The sequence below is a fragment of the Gopherus flavomarginatus genome, chromosome 5 (assembly GCF_025201925.1).
Source record: "Gopherus flavomarginatus isolate rGopFla2 chromosome 5, rGopFla2.mat.asm, whole genome shotgun sequence".
Taxonomy (NCBI): Eukaryota; Metazoa; Chordata; order Testudines; family Testudinidae; genus Gopherus; species Gopherus flavomarginatus.
In genome coordinates, this window is record NC_066621.1 from 93,733,749 (window position 1) to 93,756,730 (window position 22,982).

The 22,982-nt window shown below is 41.2% G+C and overlaps 1 protein-coding gene across 1 annotated transcript in view; it reads left to right on the forward strand.

Annotated features, from left to right (window-relative positions):
• The first annotated feature begins 549 nt into the window (after positions 1–549).
• RGS6 (regulator of G protein signaling 6) overlaps positions 550–22,982 on the forward strand; it is a 492,500-nt gene continuing 470,067 nt past the window's right edge. The window contains exon 1 of the mRNA XM_050953554.1: positions 550–938. The gene's annotated coding sequence lies outside the window, so the exon portion shown is untranslated. The remainder of the gene's footprint in view (positions 939–22,982) is intronic.

Here is a 22,982-nt window from a genome sequence, read left to right on the forward strand (position 1 = left end):
GTGGACAAAGGTAAATAATGCATCTTCATCTTCTTGGCTAATAACCATAATAATTAATAAACACACAGCAAAAATGGGGGTGGGAACACAGCCTGAGGCTGAGAAATTATTGAACAATGTTCCAGGAGAACAGATAGTTTGAGAGGGGGGCTGTGGGGATTTCCTTTGCTTTCCTCCATCTCAAAACAAATTTTTGTCCAATCTTCCCCCAGGAAGACCATTTCTAATAGTCAAGGACAGGCGTAGTGGAACATGTGGCATCAACTGAACTGTGGTGAAATCTAGTCTTGTTTTTTTTTTGGGGGGGGGGCTTGTAGGGAGAGGTTAAGGTGCTTTGCGTGATCTCCCAACCCAGTTCCTGCTTCCTTTGTCCCTTACTGCCTGTCAGGTGCACGTAATGAGACTGCAGGTCCTCACTCCTCCCTACAGCAGGCGCTGCTGCTGCAAATCCTTTGCAAGGGACAAATCTTTTACTTGAAGCCGCTTCTCCCTCCCTCCCCCGGTTTCTCATCTCCCTCTCTGTATCTTTCCTGTAACACTGGGCTCCCACAGCTGGCGAGCTGTTTTTTCCCTCCAGTGTGCGCTGAGACACCGGAGTGTGAGTGTGTGCAGAGAGAGAGAGAAGGAGGACAGAAAAATCAGGGAGACAAATTCCGTGGCTGGGGAGAGAGGGGAGAGAGCATATTGCCAGTGGCTGTTAAGCAGCAGCCTTCCTGTTTCCATCTTCTCTAACTGCACCCCAAAGCCTCAGTCTCTTCTGCAGCCAGGGACACTGAGAAGAACAAGAAATTTTGAAAGCGGGGGGAGAGCCCCCAGGAACCTGCAAGTCTCTCCCATTCATTTTTTCCTCCAGTTTTACCATGAACCAGGCTCTTTCCTGTCTCTGAGGAGAAATTAATAAGCAGAAGGGGGAATTCAGCAATTCTTTGGTTGCTAAGGTAATTGGAGTGGTTGCACACAGATTTCTCAAGGAGCTTAATGGACAGATGATGTTATACATTTCGGGGCTTTTTGCTTGTTTGGTTAAAGAGAGAGCTTTTAAATCTGCAATTCAGCTCTGTCTACAAAACCGATTGAGAGTCAAGGCATGTTGGTTGTGCTCAGTGTTTTCAGGAACACTTTTGGGGCACAGGGAGGTTCTTAATATGGGATGAAAAGATTTTTTCTCTTCCAGAGAGTGGGCTGCATGTTCTGTATGTGTATTTGAGAATAGGAAAGGGGTGTATGCGTGAGAGTGAATTCGTTTACTGTCATATAGGACCTGCAACTCTGTTACTCAGAGTAACGTTATTTAAATATGATGGTGTGTTTTGTGCCTAAATGAAAGCCGCGGGATGGTATTTGTGAATGTACGCAAGCTTCTCTGACACAGGCGGCTGGAGAAGGCTTGTTCCAAAGGAAAAGCGATCTTACACGAATGGGAAGGAATCGCGGTTGAAGAAAACATACTGGAATCACTAAGCAACCAGTCTGGGGAAAGGGGGGACTTTTGTGTGTGGTTCTTCAGCTATATTGCTTCAGTTGCATTTATCAATGAAGGAAGATGGGAGACTGGAGTTCAGCAGTAGTTTACAAGAGTCTCTACTGTGCTGGCTGTCAAATTGCAGCCCAGGGCTCAGCAAAAGCACGACAGTGAAATCTTTGGTGAGAAAGGGCAGTACGGCGATATATACTGCAGGGGCTTTGGGGGCAAGCTGGAGCTGCTGCGAGGGCGAAGGGTGCTTTGGGTGATCAAATTTTCTACCGAAAAGGAAGTAAGTTTGGTTTAAAGGCAAAATCTTGTGAGAGCTGTTGCTTATCGAGATTCTTAGGCGGGCGTGTAGCTGCACGTGTTTAAATGATGAGCTCGCCTCGCTCCAAGGATTTCGGGAGAAGTTTTCTAAGATACGTTCTGCAGACAGGTGCTCTCGGAAGGGGTTGGGAGCGGGGGCTCTGGCCGCTGGTTGAGTAGCTTTTGAATGCAGCAGGAAAGCGGTGCGTGGCGTTTTTGCTAGGTTCTTTGATTTTCTTTTGTGGGGGAGCGGGTTTGAGGGACTACGGACTTCATTGGGAGATCCCCGAGCAGGAGATTTCTCCGCACAGCAACACAGCGGAAAGTTTGTCTCGTAATTACAACGAGTAATCCTCCCCTTCCAGTGCGAAGTCCTGCACAATAGAAAATATTGGGAGTATGGTGCTTTGTAGCCGCCTCATCTAACCCACCGCCAGCCAGACAGCTCACTCAGAGTCACATTTTTGTGTTTGAGAAATGTCAGCTCTTGCAAAGCACCGAGGAGGAAGGAAATGGTGTTTAATAGGGTTTATTTTTTAATGCAAATACGAATGTTTGTATCAGCCGTCTCCTTCAGTAATTGCAATGCTCACTGAATCCACATCATGGGGGCGTTAAACAAATGCTGCTGCCTTGTTTTTAAAAAGCCATGTTCTGATGCCATATAAAAGGTTGCAGTAAGGCCTTCTGGGTTAAGAGTATGAAATGGGACACTGGATAGGGAGTTAAAAATAAGCAGTAGGATGTGGCTCTAAACAGCAAGTGAAAACTGCCGAACGACATGCTTTTCGGAGGCAGGTTTGCTTAGTAGCAAATTGAATGTATTTTCGTTCTCAATTACAAAGGACATTTGCTTCAAGACAAGATCGTTGCTTAAGAGATCAGCTGCTACCTGTTCCCCGCACATAATCATTCTCCTCTGTGACACTATCAACATATCTTTAGTAACCAATGTGCTGTCATGAGGGAAGATTAGGGAACAGGTTGCGGAGCCAGCAAAAAGCTTCACAGCAATGCTGTGTGTCAGGGACACCCAGCAGTTCAGAGGGCTAACAAGACCCTGCCCCATCTCTGCGCTGTGGACTGCTGCGCCGAACTAGCAGTCACGGTCACTGCTCCGAAGCGCGCGTCGGCTCGGTGCTGCAAAGCCCAACTCACAGGAATCATCCTTGCTCACGCACGCTGTCCCTACGGACATCAGCGTGATTGCTCACGAGTGCATTACTCTAGCGAGGAAGGATTTACAGGACCTGGCCATTAAAGGTTTTTCCAGGCTTATGCCTTAATTATAACCTGTATATCACAGAGTTGCGCGATGTTTCTTGGCGCTTTTGAAACTAAGGATTATGTGATGCGCCTCAGTAAATCGCTCTTTGCTGGTTTTATTTATGTGTGTAGCTTCCCATGAGTACTGCTGAGAACAACAGGAAAATCTATCTTTTGTAAATAGCCCCGCATTAGAAAACTTCCCCCCGCGGTTGTGGTGATGCTGTGCTCCTGCTTCCCCTCCCCGCCACCAAAGGTGGTTGCATTTCAGTTTCTGCTCTGCCTGTGCTCGCGCGCAGTTTGCAGAGTGCTTTAAGATCCTTGAGCATGAAAGGCGCTTAATAAAAGACAAAGTAAAGTATTATTTGTGATAATTCAGTGCAGATCATACCAAAAGATGCCATCGGTAAATTAGAGCTTTGGGAATTTTAAGAGGATACAAAGTGCATTAGAATTCTGGGAGTGTGGTTTTGTTTGTGTTTTAAGGAACTGCACGTGCTTCTTCCCTTCCCGTCATTACTTCCATCACCTGACTTTACAGTGAATACCACATTTATACTGATTTTTGGATGTCAAAAGAATTATCAATCTTTTGTTTAATTATGAAGTGCAATATTTTCTTTGCCAGTTGATTTAAGCACATTTCATGTGTGCCCTTGGAAATCTGCTCATACAAGTCTCTTAAACAGAATAAAATGCTTGAAGAACAGTTATTTTCTTAGGGACATAAAGGCACAGAATAATAAATGTAATTGTTTGAATCTCTGTGCCAAATGCTGAACAAACTGTGTAGACCCTGCCAAAATTGACTTTATTTTTGCATGGGATGCTGCCTATTCTAATGCCCTGATTTATTAAAATAATTAATGGTAAATGTTAGTATATGCAAGTGTGATGGAATTTAAATAGCCTTCAAACACTCCACCCCCAATTTTGAATTATAGCAAAGACCATGAACTGGTGAGAGAAAGAGAGAGTGTAACAATTTTCACATACTTCAGTGTGAGTTATACCTAGAATAGGTGTTTAAAGGCCACAGTTAAACCATCTCACTAGTTTTATGGTTGCCCTCTTAATACTATTCCAGGAAAAGCTATAACACACAGCTGCATATTATCATTATCATCATTATTATTGACACTGCTTGCCCTCAATTTGTGGCTGATCATTACTGTAAGGGTGATGGTACAGCAAACTGTTTTCATCCAATAGCCTTTGATGATAGGGCAAAAACACATTGCTGCAAATTAGTGATTCCCAACCCTTCTCTCTGGAGGCATAGGAAGTTCTTCAGGGTCCAGCATGAATTTCTGGTGTAGCCCACAGGTCTGATGAAAATGAGCAGAGTGCTGTTCACAGGAATAGCTTGCCGTGTGTGTGACAGCAGAAGCAAAATTGAGTAATGGATCAGAACTGCCAGAATCCTTCACTATCTCTTTCAGCACCCAGGAAGGGAAGAAAAGGAGAAGGAAATATTCTCCCAATGATTGCACTGGGCTAGCAGATGGAGGAGAAAGAAAAGGTACTGTGCCAATTGAAGTCACAGAAAGAGACAAAATAGCTGCGGCGTGGCAACTTGACATTGTTTGTTGTGATGTTACATCAGTCCATTTTAAATTGACTAATGATGTTGTCATGCCATGACTCAGTCTTCCCATGTTGCAATTATTTTGTGGATGTCTGTGAGTCCATTCTATGGTGGTGATGCTCTCCAGCACTTCAAGAATAAAGACCGCTATCTTAAAGAATCTGGCTCAGAACAGTCTTGACCATTTCATTGAGACAAGATTTTACATTAAATCCTACCTCCACCATGATATGTTCACTAAAAACAGCAGTGACAGATCTATCTAACAACAATGATGTCAGAACTAGGGTTGGTTATTTCTCAACAGTGCCCTAAAACAGAGGAACGTAGATTCCCCTTCATGGGCAGGATTTTGCATTCTTACCACCAGAGACAGAGTTTGATTTGTATTATTTCTGGTAAGGCATGCAGGTACGATAGTAAGGGGGATCATATGAGTAGTTAGATTTACTTTACTGAGCAATAGTGGATTATTATAAATTAATATTATTCTATCTTGCTTTAGCAGCTGAGATAATGCCCATTACTTATGAGATTTTCTCAACTGGCTTCTAAATGCATTATTTTCTATGCCATCTTGTGGTATTATCTTTTCATTTCTTATGGCTTAGCATGGTGAGGCCTGTATGTATTTGGATGGAAGACCTCCAAAGGAAACCCTTGGTATTCTCGGGTCTCATGCTGTTGATTCATTAGGGTTCTGCTCCTTCAAATCAGTATTGAACCAACATAATGTGAGTTGACACTTCGCTGCTTGACATGTCAGATCAGATGTAAAATTGACATCCGAGCCACCTGTTGTCACTAAAGATTTTATGGTACTGTTTATAATGGAGGCATGTAGACAGCCAGATAGATATACGAGAAAAGAGATGCTAGTGACCAAGGGCCAGATCTGGGTTTAAAGATGCAGATAAGTACCCAATGAGATTTAAGTGCTAACTCCCATTGATTCTGATGGGAGTTAGGCACATAACCTACTTTTGAAAATCCCAGTAGGCACCTATATGCATGTTTAGGAACCTAATTACCTTTGAAAATCTGGCATCAAATTCCAATTCATTATATTGTTTGCAGTGGTGTTCTAGCATTGTGACCCAAAGAACAGCTCTGTGAAGCTCGAAAGCCTGTCTCTTTCACCAATAGAAGTTGGTCCCAATAAAAGATATAACCTCACCCACCCTGTCTTTCTCTGTCCAGATTATTGCATTCTGCCTACCCAAAATTTTCTCTGCAGTTTCAACTTGATACAGTGTTCCTTACTTCCTGTCGTAAATTATTGTGTAGTGTTGCTGTGTACTGTGAAATAGCCGCTGACTTGCACCATGGAAGTGGCTGCATTACAGTGATGGTTGAGGTGACTTTAGCATATATATACAATCTGAAGTGCTTTGGAATTCTTCACCATACATTTGATTTTGTTTTTCTTCCAAAAACATGTAGACTTGACAAAACTTTTCAAAGACACAGTTGTCACTAGTGAGGCTGCCATTCTTTTTTGACTGGGGAGGAAACTGTTTGTTGTTTATGAGGAGAAGCAAGGAAGAAAAGCTAACCCATAATTTTCTCCTTGGCTATCAAGTGTATAGAAGTGCTGTGGATGCAAGACAGGTTGCTGCTGCCCACTCTCGTTATATCACATTTACTTTCGAGCATCAGTGGCAATGAATATCAACAAATATGTATAAGTTGAAGTGAGTAGTAAGATTTTGACATTTCACTGTGTCAGGAGCTTAGTAGTAATGCTCTGCTCTTCACTGCCGTGTAGGAAACAACTATCCTGTTCTTCTCCTTCCTGACTCAGCTGTGGCGGGATAACACAAAGGCAGTGTGCTTGGACCATTTGAAAATGCAGCTAGGAATATCAGATAATAAAGAGGAGTTACTTATATTGCTCACTAGTGAGCTTGAGAGCCAAAAAAGGAGTGACACACACAGACAAATTCAAAGGGTGTTTCTTCTCTTTCTCTGTAGTTTAGATTCAGAGCAGTAATGAAGGCCTCTGAGGGCAGCTGCAACGTCCTCCTCACAGGGGAAAACTGACTAGTACAAATATCCAAGTAATGGTAGCTGTAATATGCTACATGCTCAGGGCCATAGATGATGAGGGAATATTGACTAATAATCTGGAAGCCTGGCCTCCTATGTTCAATTCATTGCCCTGCCACTGATTGTATGGCCTTGTACAAGTCACTTAACCTCTCTGTGCCTTAGTTCAGCCCTCTGTAAAACTGGGAATAATAATATTTGTCTTGCATGTGGATGCGGCTATTTTGTGGGCCTAAATCTTCAAAAAACAATTATACTTCCCATTTTACTTTAATTAGCAATCTTTAATTTTCTTGAAGGAGCAACCTGTAAGAACTCTAAGCACCTTGAGGAGTTTGTAGTGAGATTGTGTAATAGTCTGATGCAGTGGTGGATTGGTTATCGTGCCATTTTAGATTAAGCTTACTTGAAGGGAATTTATTTAATCAAGCCATGTTCAGCACAGGGAGTTTAAGTCGAGTAGTTCTGCATTTAGAATCTAATTCTATTGGAGTTTATATTTGCCGATTGTAATAATTTGATTTTTACTTTCTGATCAGTACATATTAGAATGTTAGTACTGTACTTTTGATCTCCAAATTTTTTTTTGTACATTAATCTTTCGCTAACAGTTTTCAAACAAATGATTTTGTTACTCGTGTAACAGAAAATTTAGTCCATCCATTGTAAGTCACTTTTGTAAATCATGATTAGCAATTTTTATCGTGGAAAAGAGAACCTCATCCCCCAGACTGAAGTGGGAGACAAAGTATTACTATTTTTTCCTCATCACTGCATTTAGTGGACCAGATCCTGAAGCACTGCTGTGCCCAAGTAAACTGACTTTGCAAAGTGGGGTTTCTCTCAGGGAGAGGAGATTGAATTCTCTTCCCCCTCATGCCCCAGACCATAGAGTGCCAGTCAGAGTTGCCAACTTTCACATGGTAAATAAATAATCACCCCGACTTTCACAAACATCAAGCTAATCCCTTTTCAAAATATGGCCAAAATAAGCCAATCTCTAAGAACCCCAACGCTCTATGTGACCAGATCCCCTCGCTGTGCAGTCTGGGACTGTGGTGGGCCCCCTGGGTACCCCTGACTCTCCCACCCCGCTTGTCCCTGCTTGCCTCCCCTTGCCCCTGCTTGCCAGGAGCCGATCAACAAAAAAAGAAGCAACAAGCTATAAGCCCAATGAGCTACAAGCCAATTGAGCCAAAAACAAGCCCAATTTCTGCCTTTTTTTAGCGAGTTTGGCACCAGTATGGTTACTCATCTCATCCCCTGAAGGGAAGGGTTTGGCCAGTGAATTGGCTTAATTGCAAAGTAACTGGATGCAGTTTTATAGCCCCCCGGTGAATCTCCTCTATGAAGACTGATAGCGCTTAACAAATATTACCATAGTTTGGGATCACTAGTTCAGATGAAGTTTAGGATAGGATTGTTTTTATCCTTTTGCATTTCTGAATTCCTATAGTGCTGACATTTATATTAGTTAAAGAGTCAATGTGTCTTCACTATCATATTCTCCCTGGCTATTCTTGATAACAAGATCTTGGTGTATAGCCTTCCCACAGTGCCACTTTTTGTTGGAAGGTAAAATACTTATGGACAAATTGGGCCCATTAATACCGATTTTAAAAATAGGCTGAACAACAGGAAAAAAATCTGATTGGGCAGCTAAACTGCAATCTGTGTGTGTGTTCAATACCTAGCCTTTTCCCCACCCCTTCCTACTCTGTGCCCTTTTTTTCCCCCTGCTGGTTAGTTTGTTTATTACCCTCACTTGTTAAGTCATGTCAAATTTAAACTTAAAGTTTTTGGGATGGGAATTGTCTCCAGTTGAGTCTCTTGATATTTCTAGCACATTTTAGATGTTCAGAAATAATAAATATGATACACACTTCTGTAATAAATAAAAGGGGAGGAGGGATAGCTCCCTTCGATGGACACCCAACCAGCCAGTTAGCTGTAAACTCCCTCTTGGTAGCTGTTCTTTACTTGTAAAGGGTTAAAAGTCCCCCAGGTAAAGAAAAACAGGCGGGGGGGGGGGGCTATCATAACATTTCTTCCCAGATCTGGACCTTAGCGTCCAAAATATGGGTGTTAGCATGAAAACCTCCAAGCTTAGTTACCAGCTTGGACCTGGTATCACTGCCACCAGCTAGGAATTATACAGTGCCTAGCTCACTGTGGTCTCCCCAAAACGTTCCCTGGGGGACCCCCAGACTCAGATGCCTTGAGTCTTACAACAAAGGGAAATAACCCCCTCCGCTTGTTTCCTTGTTACTTCCTCCCAGGCTCCCCTCCCTGGACGACCCTAGGAGATTCCCTGCTTCCAGTCCTGGAAACACAAGTACCGAGAGATCTAATCTCTCTTCCCCCTCACCCAGAGGATATGCAAAGTCAGGCTTAGTAAATCTAACACAAAGAGATTTTCCCCCTGACTTCCTCCCACCAATTCCCTGGTGAGCTGCAGACTCCATTCCCTGGAGTCCCCACTAAAGAAAAACTCCAACAGGTCTTAAAAAGAAAGCTTTATATAAAAAAGAAAGAAAAAGACATTAAAAATAGTCTCTGTATTAAGGTGACAATATACAGGGTCAATTGCTTAAGAAAAAAAGTGAATAAACAGCCTTATTCCAAAAGAATACAATTTAACACATATCAGCAACCACACACATGTAAATACAAAAGAAAACAATATAAACCTATTGTCTTACTATCCTTGTACTTACAACGTAGAAACAGAAGATTAGAAAGCCAGGAGATAGAAAGATCATTCTCAGAGATGAGAAAAGGAACAGACCAAGAACAAAGGACTCACACCCAAAACTTCCCTCCACCCAGATTTGAAAAAGTCTTGTTTCCTGGTTGGTCCTCTGGTCAGGTGTTTCAGGTTACTGTTGTTACCCCTTTACAGGTAAAAGAACATTAACCCTTAGCTATCTGTTTATGACAGAGGCTCCTGACCAAAAGCGCCAGTGGGAAGGTAGAACTTTTTAAAATTGGGAAAGAAACTTTCCCTTTGTCTGTCTCTCTGGGCTGAAGGGACAGGGCAGCCATGCTATAAGCACCTAAGCCAGGTATGATTATAAGTCATCAGATCATGCCTAGAACTACTTCTCTGAACTCCAGTGTGTAAGTAGATCAGAATGTTTAGCTAGATGTGATTAGGATTATTTCTTTTATTTCTTATTGGTTTGTGGACTCCTCTGTGCTAACCCCAGATGCTTTTGTTTGCTTGTAACCTTTAAGCAAAACCCCCAAATACGCTATTTTGGGTGCTTGATTTTTGGAATTGCTCTTTTAAAATCTATCAAAAGTCTAAGTTCCAGATGTATTTTCTTTCTTTTTGTTTTTTAATAAAATTTACCTTTTTTAAGAACAGGATTGGATTTTTGGTGTCCTAAGAGGTTTGTGCATGTTGTTTGATTAACTGGTAGCCACAGCTAATTTCCTTTGTTTCCTTTTGGAATTCCCAAATCTCCTTTCTGGGTTCAAAGGGGGTTTTGTTGCATTTGTATGGTGGCAGCATTTACCAAGCGAAGGTCAGAGAAAAGTTGAATACAATAAAGTGTGGGAGTTTAATACAAGCCTAGAGTGGCAAGTATTATTTTTTAAAATCCTTGTGGGCCCCACTTCTGCACTTGGAGTGACAGAGTTAGGATTCAGCCTTGACAACTTCCCTTTTTGTTAAAAGAGACTACCAGCTAGTGATTAGAGGAGGAGTCTGGGGTATCAGGAGACCTGGTTCTATTTGGTGTGAGACCTTGGGCAAGTCACTTCATTTCAGTTTCCACGCATGTAAAATAGGTTTAACATCCAACTCTGGAAAGTGTTTTGAGAGCATCTGAAAATATCTACAAATAACTGCAAGTTGTTATGTTTCATTTGTTATTGTATATCATGCTAGTAGAAACAGAATCAATTATGCACATTAACTGTATATTCAAAATGAGATGCAGATTTCTTATGGGAGAAAAATGATCTGTCATCTTTAAGCAGTGGCAATCAAGGAATAGTCTGATCTCCTTCCAGATGAGGGAGACAGGGACCCCATGAACAACAGTTGTAACACTTAATACTTTTTACCTTCAAACCACATCATCACTAACATTCCTTACAACACCTACGTGAGGTGGTTCAATACTATTACTGGTGCTATTACAGATGGGCAAACTAGAGACAAAGTTACTGGTTGAAGACCACAGAAAATCCTTCTCAGATGCAGTCTTAGGTCCCTGGGAGTTTCTGGTTGTCAGCCTTCTGCTTAGACTACTAGACCATGCCTTTTTTTAATCATAGAAGGATGGTTGTCTAAAAGGAGGTTGTTTTTTAAGAAAAGATATAATTGAGGGAGCCAAGTGTTTCAATGGGAAAGAGAACATACAGAAAACAAATGCCTCACATGGGATTTTATAGTGGTGCTGGGTATGACTCATGGGGCATGCAGAAAGAAATCTTGAGTCAGATTTCTCTTAGGAAGCTCATAGGGAGCAACAACACATTGTGGAAATATTTCTGGGGGTAACAGAGAACCAGAAGTCCCCACCCCATTGTGATACTAGTGTCATCAGTAAGGAAAAAGGGAGTGGGCCTACAGTGGTTTCTTTTCCCACTCGCTCACCCCAACATAGCTGGAAAGAGAGAGAGGGAGAGAGAGAGACCACCTCCACACACAGATGGGTGCTGCATCCATAGTCCGGTGGTACACCAGACATCTTGTTTCTTTGCAAAAGGATCCAGTCAAATGTAGGAAATTCAAATTTCAGGCTGGCTCCCAATCCCTAAATAATCTCTGATGTGGTGTGCATACCAAAAAGGGTCAGTTCTCTCAGAATGATCTTTTAAATCCAACTGATGCATGTTTCCTGGAGGGCCATTTTGGGGTGTTATGTTTTTGATTGACTTAGCTTTAATCTGCCCTTGGTGCTTCCCTCTCTGCTCCCCACACTGTTCTTCTGTCTTCATTAGTTATTTCCCTCTCTCATTCTTCTTATCGCAGCTGCTCTTGCTACCCCTGTCCTTTCTGCCAATGCTCCAAGACATCTATCTATAGCTTCAGCAATGCCACATCTCTCCCCAACTTCCATCCGCCTGGTTCTCCTTTATTTACTGTTGATATGACCTTGCCTTCCCCCTCTAATGGAAGTATTGGAAAAGTGATATGCTGCCAGTACTTCCATTTTAGCTTGTGATGAAACCCCCAGTCCCAGGGTTGGATGTGCTCAAAGGGTAGGCACAAGGGAATTGGGAGTCTATTCATTTGTTTCAAATATAAACAAAAATACTTTCTTCACAACCCAGGGAGGAGGCACTTGACAAACAAGTTAATAGTAAGTGCTCTTGCTGGAAATGTTTATACTTTGTTCCTGAAAAAATAGGGATATCTTGACAGTCTACCAGAGTGTTCAGTTTATATATTTTGAAATGATTAGGGGAGGGGTATTGGTGATAATCTGCTATAGTGTTTTGAAAATAATTTCTTTGTAGTGCATTTCTATGGCCATAAGAATTGCTCTTCTGTTTTTATGAGTGTTTGGGATTATCCCTCTCTGACACAGAAGATTTCAGTATCCAGACTGGGGGTAAACTCCATCAGAGGGAAATCACTCCAAGCTTCCCTTCAGTTTAATGGGGAGATGTTAATGAGGGGCTCTGCAAGGACTCTCCAGCACATACCTGCTTCAGTGTGGCTCTCTCCATCTGCTCCATCAGCCCTCTTTTCAACAGCACATATGTCCTGCTGTAGTGGTTATTTCAAGAGGGAGCAAGCACAGCCGGACAGTGTTGTCAGAACCTTGTCATTCACGAGTGTGTGCTTTCACCTCTGTGAGTTTGGTCCATTTTTATAACTTTATAGGAAAGCATCTTAGTTAACAATGAAACCTCCATGTTACATACATGATATTGCATACATGAGAGATAGCATGGGCCAATGGATAGAGCACTGAACTGGGACTCAAGAGCCCAGGGCCTGGTTCTTCTATTAGTCTGCAGTGTGACTCTGGGAGAAGTCACGTTACCCATCTGTGCCTCTGTTTTCCTGTTCAGGCATTGCCTGTCCTGTCAATCTAAACTATAAACAAGGGGTGCCAAACTCTGTTGGAGGAAAGGGCTGGATTTCATGTTTGTTTATGGTTGTCGACTTGGGTATGTAAATTCAGGATGTCAAATTCCTTTCAGCCACAGGGGAAGACCCCACTAATATCCATGGGAGGTTTGCACAGAGATCAAGGAGAGAGCCTTTATATAGTAAATACTTTTTTATTTTTCTTTTCTTCCCCCTTTGCAACAACTCCCAAATCCCACTCTCTGAGGGCTTCATTACCACCTCCATCCCCTGTTCCATCTGCTTTAAATGATCAGGAATGCAATAGATAATGTTGACAGTCAAGGGTCATCATTAGTCCTCAGAACTGGCACATCAATCAGATTAATAGGGGGCAGAAGAGTTTGTGGCTCTTACTCATTGTTTCAGGCTGTCTGCTGACTCAGGAAGACATCATGTTATTTGGAAAGTTATCGCTGCAGGCATGAAGATTAGAAATTTATGTTTTAAATAAAACTAAAGCTGAGATTTTGGATAATCTTAAATCATGCTGGCCACAAAACTACATGATGTGAGCAGGATGCCTGATACACCTGCTATAAACTCTTTGGGGAAGGGACTGTTATTCTCCTATGTGTTATTTTACATTGCCTACCAGTATACAAATCTTGGTTGGCACCTCTAGGTGCTAATGTAATATAAAGAGAATATAAAGATACAGATTCCCTTCTGTCAAGTGGCATTCTAGAGAGATTTATGGCAGCAGATGTGAAACATCAATTTAGAGTTAATGGAAACTAACTGAATTCAAATTAACTAATTTTTTTCCTTGTCCTTTCCCTCCTGTCACTTTAACTAATTACCCAATGAATTGGGTGTAAATATTTCACCCAACCAGGTAGACTTTTTCTGGTAGATAATTATCAGTTCAGCAACTCACATGGCTGTAGAAGTTTTCAAGCACATGAACAGTAGAGAGTTTTAGATATGCATGTTACTCAGTACAGTGAAATAGGGTATGTTTTAATGACATCAAACTGCTTTTTATGCTAGATTTGCACAACTGTGGTCACTATGAGCTCCCAGTCTCTCACATTTGGACGGGAGCATGACATCTCAGACACAGGCAGTTTTTTAAATATAAAAATGATACAAAACCAGTTATTCCTATTAATTATCATATGACATATTATTGCAGTCAGGAAATGCTGATGGATTTTTGTGTGGGTATTCAATTAATATGTTCCATTTTATGGGCTGAAATTTGTGCTCATTACCTAGGCAAAACGTCCCATTGAAATCAAACATGCTAGAATTGTCCTGTTCATCACTTCCATTATGTTGATTGACTTCAGAGGAAGTTTTATGGAAGTGCTGAACTGGACCTCAAATCTGCAGCTGTTTTGCTTGGAAAATCCTACATGCATTTAATGAGAATATTTAGGTACCTTTGCAGAATATCTTCTCTTAATTCTCCTTTTTTCTCACTCTACCCCTCCCTACAAAATGTGTGGTTTACTGTGACTCTGATGAGGTAGTATATTGCTCTCTTTCTACATGCTTAGGTAGAAGATTGCCTTGTGGGACTAGAAGATGGCTCTGGTGTTACAGCTGTCGTACTTTTGATTGACTAGGTACTTTAGAAAGCATATTGAAGAGCCCTGTTAATATTCATGCTGATTAGTTCTGACTGATTTAGCATTTTCTTATAGGGATTCCTATTAACAATATCCTGCATTAGGATGTTGGTATTGTTGGTTGTCAACACCTGTTGTCTCACTTCAAAATCCAGCATTAGGCAAGATTAATAGCTTGGTTGTAGATAAACTAGTGTTTGCATCTCAAGGCTACTGTACATATTGGTTATCATAGTTTAAGTGACGTTGGCGATCTTGATGTAACATAAAGGAACCATTTGTTCTTTACAGTTGATGATCCTCCTGTTCTTCCGAGGAGGTTCCAGGAACCCAGTCAGATAAGAGACGGATTAAATAACCTCTTACACCAACCAAGTACATTTTGTCTAGTGCTGCCTGTCTGCTCTAGTCAGATTATTTTTCAGGGAAGAGTGGAGCTGGGTGTAAGCAAAAAAGAAGGAAATATGTAATGGAAAAATATCAGTAGTAGGGACGTGTGCCAATCCCCCTCCCCCAAAATCTTATCCTACAAGAATCTGTTAGCACATTTATTAACATTTTAATTTGCCACTAAACATTGTTTTTAAAAAAATCTTTTAAATGATCTTTATACCAAGAGCAAAATGTTGAATATTATTGGCTTGCAGTGTGTGTGAGAAAACCAGAATGAAACTCATTTAGGTAACAGGTCAGACAAAAAACTCTAGAGGATGTGAAGCAGTATAGTATGTCAAATGTAAAATATGTGTCTAGATTTTTGCTTTTGATTGCTTTGTGGCTAATGTCAGAAAAGTGGTTTCTGTGAGTGAGTTAGTGGCCTCAATCCAGTCCTGAGTGAATATATGCCCACAATTCAAAATCCAACATCAAAATGGGCACCCTTTTAGGCAATCTCAGCAGAGTGCCTATAGCGGGGTAGGCAAACTACCACCCGCAGGCCGGCTCCGACCCCTCAGGGCTTTGGATCCGACCCGCGGGATTGCCACGGGCCCTGTGCCACTCTCAGCAGCGGCCGGCCCACCATCTCTGCGGCCCCCAGGCTCTTGCCTCCAGGCACCACCCCCCGCAGATCCCATTGGCCGGGAACAGGGAACCACGGTGAATGGGAGCTTTGGAGGAGGTACCTGGAGGCACAACGAGGGCAGCGCATGCGGAGCCCTCTGCCCGCCCCCCTTCCCCAGGGGTCGCAGCACTCCCTGGAGCAGTGTGAGGCCAGGGTCAGGGCAGGCATGAAGGGAGCCTGCCCTGGCCCCAGTGTGCCACTGCCACCCCGGAGCCTGAACTCCTCCTGCACCCCACCCCCCAACTCCCTGCCTTAAGCCCCCTGCCTGCACTGTGTACCCCTCCTGCACCCCAACTCCCTGCCTTGAGCCCCCTCATATAGCCCGCACCGCTCCTGCACCGCAACTCCCTGCCCTGATCCCCCTCCTACACCCCAACCCCCTGCCCTCAGCCCCCTCATACAGCCTGCACCCCTCTTTTGCCCCAACCCCTTGTCCTGAACCCCTTCCTGCCCCCCCCCCACACCCCGTACTCCCTCCCGCACTCCAACCCCCTGCCCCGGCCCTGCATACAATTTCCCCACCCAGATGTGGCCCTTGGCCCAAAAATTTTGCCCACCCCTGCCCTATGGGTTGGCTAACCTAAGCAGAACAAAGTGCTCTGATTACTAGTGATGGTCCCTCCAGACCAAGAGCCCACAGGTCATAATTAAAATTGTAATTTTGCCCCCTTCACAGAATGAGTTTAACAATCCTGCACAGAGATGCTCTTGAGAGCAGTTATTAAAATTCTGTTCTACTCAGGAAAAATAACTCTAAGATGGCATCAAGAGGCTCGAATATTGAAATGGATTCCTTGAAAAGACAAATATACTTTGTTTGCCTGAGTGTTTTTAATTTTTTTTCCTCATGGCCTGCCTTGTACTTCAACCTAGGATCTGAAAGTCAAACTTGGATTTTTCTGCATTGCCATCACCGCCATCACCACCACCACTAAAGATTCTGCAATCTGAATTCTGTTAATAATTGTGTTTAATGATACATAAGCCAGAAGAGAATCCAGTTTGTTGGCCTGTAGCTATATTAGGACTGGGAGGAGAAAAACATAGTAAAACATTTTTGGTCGCGGAAGTATCATTGTTTTATGTTTGTACAATACCTAGCATAATGGGGTCCTGGTCCATGACTAGGGCTCCTAGGTGCTATAGAATTACAAATAAATAATAATAAATATTTTATTTAGATTTAGAATAAATAAAAGGATGAATACACAAACTCTAAGAATCCTTCCAATTATTTATTACACAAACATAGCACAATGCAACGAGCTCCTCCCTTCTACCAAGCAGCACCACATAATCAAATACTAATGTGGTTTTTTGTACCTCAGTCTACTTACATCTCTTCAAAGTCCAGGTGAAACAAATGGTCCCTGAATTCATCTAGAGAACAGATGTATTGCTTAAGAAGACTCTCTTATTTTTACACAGCCACTTATCTGATGTTAGCCACAAAGAAGTCAAAAGCAAAAGTGATACAAATCTAGAAGTATGTTTTGCATTTGATATACTGTACTGTTTTGCATTCTCTAGAGTTTTTTTTTGTCTGACCAGTTAGCTAAATAGGTTTCATTCTGTTATGTCGCTCACAGTGTGAACCAATACTATGGTCTTGAGGTAGCTACAATTTTCAGTCATTACCTACATTGGCTGGCTATGAACCAGTGAACTAGAGGTGATAGTCTCATACTCCATTATCCATCCCCTGGGTCATCTTGTCCCTAATTCTACCATAGCTTGAATTTATTATAGATATTTTTTCTCCATACACTCCCTGGTTTTCATTTTAAAAATAAAAACCATTTTTATTTTCTGTCAAAACATTGTTACCTTTCCTATTGCTTCTCCAACTCTCTATATAAACAAGTAACAACTTGTAATCTTTAGCACAGACTGTGTGTCACATCTGTCAACATTTTCTGTTACATACCTGAAGCATCTCTAAATCCAGCTTTTTTCTATTGTACTGAGGCTAAATAAAATAATTGTATTTAAAAAACAATAAGTTGCAATTGGTAGATGATGAAAAGCCTGTTTGTAAAGCACATAGAATGCAAGTTTATTTGCCAGCATATTCTCTCAGAGCAGTTATGATTTACTAAACTGAAAAATTCTTGGGTTTAGTTTTAGAGTTACATAAAGCAAACAACTAAAGTCAATTGCACATTTATGTATTGCTCACAAAGCTTACAATCCATTTTTAATAAAGTAAGAGTATATCAGATCTAAGCTGACTGTTAAATTTAATACAGTTAAAGATGATTACTTCTATTAACATTATTTAGAAGGCTAAAGTCATACATCATAGGAAGCATGAAAGAAAAAGGGGGAATAGGCAGTAATAAGAAGACTTTATTTTTATTCAACCTCCCCCCCTTTTTTTTGACCATTCATTGAATCCTGAGACTGAAACATTGGCTAATTATTTTTACATCTACATAGGTTAAATTTATAGAGTTCACCTGCCTATATGTAAATCTGTAGTCCAGGTGCTTATCTCTCTTGGTGGTGTGCTCTAAAACCAAGTAAAACAGAAACAGTCTGATTAGAGAAAAATGTTTTTCTTCTCATTTCAGTGACTTTTGACCTTACTGTGATAATACCATAGTCTCTGCAGAGTTGAGTCTGATTATTAATGGAAGGGATAACCTGTAATTTCTTTAAAATGTATGCAAGTATGGTAGGCTTGAGTTACATAGGCGATGGATGAACTGAACCTTTCTTATCATGTAAAGAACAGATTTCTGTTAGCTTAAACTGTGTTTGCAGTATTAAAGCAGGAAAATATTAATCGTGCTGAAACAAAAAATTGAGGAAAACTGTGTGACTTACAAAATTTTATCCTCTTGTTGATTTTTTTAAGAGTAACTTACCTTACAATAATATCCAAAATCTTTTAAACCAAATATAACATTATTTGTAAGGCCATTTATGCTTTGCTTAGTTGCAAATATGGTGTATTAAGATAGCTACTATTAAGAGGATATTTCACTTAGCAAAAAATTATCTTTCTCCTCCATTTAGATACCATATACCTCTGGAGTGCTGGGGATTCTCCACTTTTCTGTCGTGATGGCTGGCCTTTCATCCAAAGAAGGCTGGACTGGCACTTCCATTAGTGTATCAATACTTTTACTGTGTCAGCTAGAATAGCCACTGCAGAGTGACATGAGGCACTTCAGCTGGGTGCCTTAAATACAATGCCAGCGTAGCACTCCCAACCTCTTCTAGTGAAGGGAGCGAGAAATGAGACCTGGGAATTGAATTGAGCCTGGTCACTAACATGCAAGTAAGGCAGAGCTCCACTCAACAGCTGGTGATCTTTTTAGCTTTCATTTAACTTGTACAGTTTATGCATGTGTAAACAGCACAAATGGAACAGGCCTTAGTAGGAACCTAGCACTGTCATGCTTTTCATCTTGAACAGCAGCTCTGAGTACACTTTCTCTCTTTCCCTTTATGTTCTCTTTTTCCTCCTTTTTGCGTCAATGGAAAAAGAAAACTATCTAATAAATCAAAAACAGTTTTCAACTAAGTGCATCAAATGAGGCAAAGGAAAGAAAGCATTACTCCGCAGATCTACTAGGAGCTGTTCAGCAGTGCTTTGGCTGAATTCACTTTGCCACTATCATGACCCTCCCAGAACTCAGTAGCTTATTACTATAAATTAAATGAGACTTCTTTTTTAACTTCCTTTCTTTTCTTGTTGAACTGTACTAGACAAAACATGGCAGAAAACAATCCTGAACTGGCATAATGGAAGACTAGGTGAACTCTCATTCCTCTGATGATGGTGTGTGCATTTTGCGAACATGCCCTCAGGAAAACCTCTCACTAGTGTATCTTTTTTTTTTTTTTTTTTTTAAGAGTAGAAGGATACTAAAGACCTGTCTGAAAAATCAGAAAATATGGCCATTTAAGGTTAAGGATGAAAATTGTGATGTCTGAATAAGATGAAGCACAACTGAGTAACACTGCAGGAGGCTGTTTGACTAGATATCAGAAGTATCATCTGTAAAGTGTGCACTGTCAGTTTAAAATTAATATATTTTTTAAAAAGAAAAAACCAAAAAACCTATGATCTTGATTTGCGATATATCAATGGAGCGCATCTGTGCTCTTATGTCTTGAAGATGGAGCTGGGGAGTCAGGAGACACGAGGCCCATTCTCAACTCTACTTTGACTTTGAGTGATCTTCAGAAAGTCACTTAACCTTTCTGCCTTAATTTCCCAATCCGTAAAATTGGGAAAATAATACCCAAATGCTTTGTGGTTTAAAGTACTTAGAAATCTATGGATAAGAAGTGCTATAAAAGTGTAAAATATATTAGCATCTTATTTAAAGTGAAATAATTTTAGAACTGATACTTTTTACCATCTATTCTATTTTAAATATTTTTTGCATTTAATCATTTTCGATAGAGAAATTAGTTTCATTTTCAGGTTCTCATGCACTTGAACAATATTGCAGGGCTGGGTTTCCAACAATGTATAGAAATAGGTAATGCTACGTGGAATGAAAAACAATTGGTAGAAACATTTCTGTTTATCTTTGTTTTTGTGTTTTTTTAAAAAGCATTAAAATATCTAACTCTTGTGCATGAATTGACCTAAGTGTCTCTACAATTGAGTATTTCCATATTTTTAGGTTTAAGCTAGAATCTTAATGTTGAACTACAAAATGTGTGTGCTTGTGCACATGATGCGAGAATGAGGGTTGTTGGTGGAGGAAGAAAAATATTTTGAACCCACATCAGCAATAAAAAAAGACGATAGTCTTCCTTGGCCCTTGTCCATGAAGAAATCTCTCAACTGATATAGCTAGCCACTCCTGGCTCCTTTGAAGTATGTGGTGTTCTAAGTTGGGCTCAAGGGTTCTCCTGGATGGGATGGAGCAGGGCTGGTAGGTGGTGGGTCAAGATGATCCTGGCCAGATGGAGTAGCTCCTTGGGAGCTGTTATTTGACAATGTAATTTAGAGCAATTTGGGGGCTGCTCTAACATATGCTGGAGTGGTATAGCCCTTGGCAGCCTCCAGGAATAGGGGAGAGGTGTGGAAAAGTGGTGAAAACCATCTCTTTCTCTTCTCAGATTCAATGACTGCTGCTCTGGATCAACCAAAAATGTGGGATCCCAAAACTTGGAAGAGGCAATGGTAGGCAAATTATATTGGTAGGTGTTTGGGGGAGTTTGTAGATAGTACACCTTAGTTTTGCTAGTGTAGAAGAAATCTGATTGGAGGCCCTTGCTACAGGAGAATATAAGTGTTAAGCTTCAGGGAGGGCAGGGTCCTGCTGTTGTAGGCTTTTGTCATGGAAGTACTAGAGGCTTGAACAGCTTAGGGAAGGTCAGAAATTCTTGTCACAGGAGAGATGTGAGAGGATGTTGCAGTTGGTGGGAGGCAGTTCTAGTGTAAGCATGGAAAAAGATACTTTCACAAATCCACAAGAAGTCTATAAGTGCTGGACATTGGGTCTTGAAATGTGTATATCATAGACTCCTTTCCCAGATGCCTTGATAATGCATGTTCACATTTAAATCTTGTTATACTCTTTGCCTCAATGTCTTATTGCTCTGATTTACACAGGTTAAGTATCTGTTTGGCTAACTAAATAACTTTGTCAGTTTTAAATTTGTTGCCTTTTGAATTTAATTGCATATGTCTTTATTTTATTACACAAAGGAATAAACTGGAGTGCCTGGCTGACCTTCCCTAGTGTATTCATTCTTTGATGTATTACTATCATGTCACTTTTTATTTACTTCCTCTCTAACCTAAATAGTCTTAACTTTTTAAATCTCTCATGTGGAAGTGAAGGTATACTGAAGACCCCCTGACTGGTCTTGATGAATATCTTTTAAATATATCATGTTTTTAGCATATTCAGCAGGGCTGGCTGAAAAATGTTGTACAAAATATTATCTTGTTGAAAACTGGGGTTTCATTGATGTTTGTGTGATATCAGTCTTTTCATGCAGAAAATTCCCATGGGGGAAATCAAACTTAACCATTTCATTTTGGTTTCTTGACCCAAAACAAAACACTGCATGTTGAGGCAACATGCAATCTCTGCATCTGCCTGAGTTGCCTCATAGGAGTTGTAGTTTGGGGTTCCCCATGCCTTCATTAGGCACTGTGGCAATTCAACCACAAGGAGAGACCAACATGTATCATGGAGGATGTGGTCCAGTCAGGAGCTGGGCCCCCTAGGCGTATGTTGTCATGGGGATAAAAAACCTGCAGATAGCATGGGTCAACTGACTTGACTCAGGCTCTGGGACTGAAAAATTGCAGTGTAGATGTTTGGACTTGGGCTGTGAGGGTGGAGGATCCCAGAGATCAGATTTCAGCTGACTTGGGCCTGCTGTGGGTTTTTTATCCCTGTATAGATGTACCCGAGGGGAGAATGAAGGACTTGGAACTACAACTCCCATAAGACAGCATGACAGCTCAGATTAATACTGACTAAAAACCAAAATAATTTTTTTGAGAATCTCTAAATGTTTCTGTCACGGTTTCAGGGTAACTGCACCTCTGACTCGTCTGTTGTCTGCTCAAAGGATGCTGTCCTTCGATTTCAGGCTTCTAGCAACTACCTCTCTATGGGCTGTGACTTGCGTCCCTCTCCCTCTATGCCATGGGGCATTTAGGCTTGCAGTCCCCCTGAACTTCACTATGATTATCCGAGAAGTTCAGACCTTAGCTCAGATCCTGTAGTTTTGCTCTCTCCCACAGGTTAAAATAGTTGTTTACCAGAGATCTGATAGCCTTCATAAAGCAAAGTACATTTATTGGACAAATGCCTTACAGAGAAACTGCATCATAAAACAATAAACAATCTATAAGCTTACATAATTTTACCAGGTGTTACCCATCTTCCACATGGAGATTTTCACAGGTTCCAGTCCTTCAAACTCTTCAGCAGGGTTTGTCCCCTTGGTTAAAATTCACATCAGTTTGTTGGATCAAAATGAAGGCCTTCTGGCAGTTCAAACTCTCACTTTTATATAGTTTGAGGCCGTTGTTGCCCAGGCCTCCTGAAACAATCAATGCCTTTTTCTCCTGGGCATAAACCTTCAAAGAGAGGATATCTGCATAACTGGCGCTGGGCTTTTTATTGATCACCCTTTAGTGATTCCAGATTCTACAGGGGATCCACCCAGTGAAACCAGAACACAGAAATATAGTGTGTATTGATACACAGGTCTCTGCATATTCCACAGGCCAGATTATCTGCCCCATCTCAATATCATAGTCTTCTAAGTTTTCATGCTTCCAAGGTCTGGCTCACAAAGAAGAGGCAGATGAGATGGATAAGATGGGTGAGGTAATATCTGTTATTAGACCAACTACTTTTGGTGGAAGGGACAAACTTTCAAGATTCACAAAGCTCTTCATCAGGTCTGGGGAAGGTAACCAGAGTGTCTAAGCTAAATACAAAGTGGGATAGATTGTTAAACATAAAGGGTTCACCCATGTTGTAGGAGACCACTGAAAATGAACACCTCTGGAGCTGTAGGACAAAGGAGGGTGTAGTGGGCAGCACAGTGTTTTACAAATTGTTCCAATGAGCCAC